Here is a 4,466-nt window from a genome sequence, read left to right as displayed (position 1 = left end):
TTACCTTTTTCTTCTTCTTCCTCTTCTTATAGAATACCTTTCAGCATTTCATATAATACTGGTTTGGTGGTGATGAACTCCTTTAGTTTTTTCTTCTCTGTGAAACTCTTTATCTGACCCTCAATTCTGAATGATAGCTTTGCTGGGTAGAGTAATCTTGGCTGTAGGTTCTTGCTATTCATCACTTTATTTCTTGCCACTCCCTTCTGGCCTGCATAGTTTCTGTTGAGAAATAAACTGACAGTTATATAGGTGCTCCCTTGTAGGTGTTTTCTCTTGCTGCTTTTAATATTCTTTTTTTGTCCTTTGCTCTTGGCATTTTAATTATGATGTGTCTTGGTGTGGTTCTCTTTAGATTCCTTTTGTTTGGGGTTCTGTGTGCTTCCTGGACTTGTAAGTCTATTTCTTTCACCAGGTGGGGGAAGTTTTCTGTCATTATTTCTTCAAATTGGTTTTTAGTATCTTGCTCTCTCTCTTCTTCTGGCACCCCCATAATTCTGATGTTGATATGCTTGAAGTTGTCCTAGAGGCTTCTTACACTATCTTCAAATTTTGGGATTCTTTTTTATTTATGCCTTTTCAGATGAGTGCTTTTTGCTTCTTTGTATTTCAAATCTTTGACTTGATTCTTGCATTCCTCTAGTCTGATGTTAAGTCTCTCTCTAATATATATATATATATATATATATATATATATATATATATATATATTATTTCAGTGAGTGTATGTTTAATTTCTAGTTGGTCCTTTTTCATATCCTCGAGGGTCTCACTAAATTTATCTGCCTTTTCTAGGAAATTCTTGAAAAACCTTATAACTGTGGTTTTGGACTCTATATCCAGTCGTTTGTTTTCCTCCACTTCTTTCGTTTGTGATCTGTTTCTTTGTCTCTGCATTTTTGCTGCATCCCTGAGTTGGTAGGGTAGTTTTGTGTGCTAGATGTCCTATATGGCACAGTAGATAGGCCTCCCCAGTTACCTGTGGTGGACACTCTTGGCTGTGTGCAGTGTTGTTGTAGTTAAGCCTTGACTATTGTTGGTATCACTGGGAGGAATTGACCTCTAAGCCAATTGGCTGTGAGGATCAGCTGTGTCTACGATGGGAGAACTTCTGTGCTGGCAACACCCTTATGAAACAAGATTTGCTTCAGTGGGGCCTTGGTGCTCACTGAGTCTGCTCCCTGAGTGTGCCCTTTATGGATCTGAGGAGTTGTAATCTGGATGGTTCTACTCTGACCCCTGGGTATACTGGCTCTTGGATCGCCAAGGAAATGTTAATTTAGCCTTTGCCTGAGGCCACCCAGCAGGAGGTACAGAGAGATCTGCAGATTCCTCTTCTTTGTTTGGGTTTTGAAGGTGCCCAGATGAGGCCCAGCTGTGAAGCAATGCAAGCTTCTGTGGGACCTTTGGCCTTCTTTTGGATGTTCTGGGTCTCTCTGACTCAGAGATGCATAAGATTGCTGCAGTTTGATATGTAAATTTATATTTCAAAGGATGAGACCATTCATATGCAAAAGCCTCTGCTCACAGCTTGGATGAGGCAGAGTCTCAGGGCAGAGCAAACAGCAATGGCTTCCCGTCAGCCCTTTTCTAAGAGGCCCTTGGGTCTCACTGTCCTGCAGTAATTGCTGCAAGCACCTCTAAGAAAAGCAGCCCTCGAGTTCCACCTGCTTCCAGACAGTCCAGTTTCTCCCCATATGAGTCTGGGTCCCCAGAGTCATGCCTGGAACTGGAGTTCAAAACAGTCGGGAGCTAGTGTCTCCCTTGGCTTAAAAAAGCCAGCCGCATACTCAGTTGCCAGCCATCTCCATGCACATGCCACCATACCTCTACCTTCCACAACTCTTCTGAGTCTGTGTGCTTTTCTTTTTCCTTCTAGTTGTAGAATTTCCATTCAGCCAGTCTTCCTCTGGTTCTGGATGATGTCCGTTTTGTGTTTTAGTTGTAGTTTTGAAGTTGTTGTGTGAGGCAGCAAGTTCAGGTATTTATGCCATCATCTTTGTTTCTCCTGTGCATTAGCCCTTTAATAGGGTGCCTGAATTTCTAGCCATCACTCTCTGGCATATAGCAACTGTGCTGCTTTTCACAGCCAGTTTGGTGATCTCTGATGGGAGTGGGGGCAGCTTAGGTATTAGACCACAGAGTTCTCAGTTTCAATCCCCCACAGCTGAGATATCTCTCTAGCACTTAAGTTGCTGTCTGTGAGTACCCAGCCAGCCCTTTTCTGCTTCCACCCCTTCTACCAGTTTCTATGTGGCCTCCACTTTCAGTCCTCAAATATGGAGGTTCTCTCAAATGAGTCTTCCATTGATTATTCAGGAATATTTCCTGTATTTTAGTTGCAATACAAGTTTGTTCCTAGGAGTGTGTCCGTGCAGTATCCACTCACTCTGCCACCATTTAAAATCTCCTCCCAGAGTATTTTGAGACAATCCTCAATAACAATAGTTACTTCATTGTGTAACTTTAAATGCTGAAGGTCTTAATTACAGACATAGTCACCATACCCCAGGGACACTGGTTGGCAGAATTCCAAGATGACTTACCAGATTTCTGACTCCTTGTGTACACACATCTCCCACCAGTTAATATATCAAACACTCATCTAGGTGCTGCTATGAGGAATTTTGCAAGTGTAATTCAGGTCCTAAATAATTTGTTCGGGAAATAGATTATCCCCCATTGGTAAAGCCTCATAGGTGAACCCTTACATAGGATGGACTTTTCCTGCTGAGAGAAATTTAAATAGTGAGAGGGAGGTTCTCCCTTGCTGGCTTTGAAGATGGAGGGAGCCACATAGCATACCAAGGAATTAATATTATAGAAACTCCGGATTGGCCCCTAGCCAACAGCTAGCAAGAAAATGGGCACTTCAGTCTTTCAATTTCTAGAACTGCATTCTATTAACTGCATTCTTCATGGCATTGGAAGGAGCTCTGAGCTCCATTTGAGAATACAGCTGATACATTTTTTGCAGTTTTTGATATTTCTGACAGAGGAACCCAGCTACTCCCTGCTCAGATTTCTGACCTACAGAACTTTGAGATACTGTTTATAGTTTGAAGTTGTTAAATTTGTGATAGTTTTTTAGATAAAGGAATATACACACTGAAAAGTTTTTATTTGCAGCTTCTGTCTTTTTGTTGCTGTTTTGTCCCTGTAATTAGTCATTTAAGACCTACTCTCTTGGCTAATTTCATTTATCTAATACAGTATTTTCAACTGTTAATGTTCATTCTGTATATTACATGCCCTGGGTTTACTTATTTTATAACTGAAAGTTTGTATCTTTTGGCCACCTTCACCCATTTCGCGCACCTTGCCTCTGGTAAGCACCATTCTCTTCTGAGTAGGTGTGCATTCATTTTTGTATATAGTTTTTCTTTTAAAGTTTCCACATGTGATACCATACAGTATTTGTCTTTCTGCATGTGTTGAAAACTTTATGTGGTAATACCACTGCTTGAAAATGGCCACTTACGGAGGATCCAAGATGGCTGCTCGGGTAGACACCTAACCGCAGCAGCACACAACAATTTCAATGAAATACAACTAAAATGTAGAGAGGACATTGCCCAGAGCTACAGGTAGTTGACTGACTGAAAACTCTACAATAGGAAGGAGGGAGAAAACCAGAAGGAAAATCAGAGGAGCTGAAAAAAAGCCTAAGGTACGGAGACATGCTGTGCGCCCACACACACGTGAGCGCGGAGAGGTCGCAGCCGGAGAGGAGGAGAGGGCTGGGTGCTGCCTGGCATTCCCTAGCAGGAAGGAAATAAAACCCCCAGCCTGGGCTAAACCCCCAAACCGGCAGCGCTAACCCCCAGTTATGAGCCAGACCCTGGGGACCCAGGCTCCGGCGGGGAAGACGGAGCTGTGAGGCGGAATCCCAAGCGAGCAGCGAAAAGCAGGGCCCCCGGAGTCGAGCGCACATTGCGTACAGAGGACTGAATGTTGACTCTGATACTGGATTACCCTAGCGGGAAGAAACAAAACCTCCGGCGGCGCTGAGCCTCAGTCCAGACTGCTCTGAACCCCAGTCCTGGACCAGACCCTGGGGACCCAGGCTCGGGCAGGGGGAGAAGGGGCTGTGAGGCGGAATCCCAGGGGAGTGGCAAAAAGCGGAGCCCCCAGAGTCGCGCGCACTGCGCGCAGAGGACAGTCTGTTGACTCTGATCCTGGACTCCCCTAGCGGGAAGGAGAAAGAAAAAAAAAGCTCCAGACTGGAGGAATGCGACGGGGAGCAGGAGCCCCTGCCGGACACCAGCCAGGACACCAGCCAGCCAGGCGCCAGCAGGGAGCCGGGCGACGGGGACCCTAGGGGGGGGTTGCCCCTGAGCCATCGACCTCTGAGCGCGGGCAACGGAGCCAAGGCCGGGGGCTGCTTCCTGGGCGGCGCCAACCCTGGCAACAGGCTGGAGCAGCGCGGGAGCCCGCGGAGAACAAAGGGGTGCCACAGGCCAACC

This window comes from Pipistrellus kuhlii, unplaced genomic scaffold (assembly GCF_014108245.1).
Source record: "Pipistrellus kuhlii isolate mPipKuh1 unplaced genomic scaffold, mPipKuh1.p scaffold_m20_p_16, whole genome shotgun sequence".
NCBI classification, from domain to species: domain Eukaryota; kingdom Metazoa; phylum Chordata; class Mammalia; order Chiroptera; family Vespertilionidae; genus Pipistrellus; species Pipistrellus kuhlii.
The sequence above is the reverse complement of the archived record's forward strand: the minus strand, read 5'-3'. Positions refer to the sequence as shown.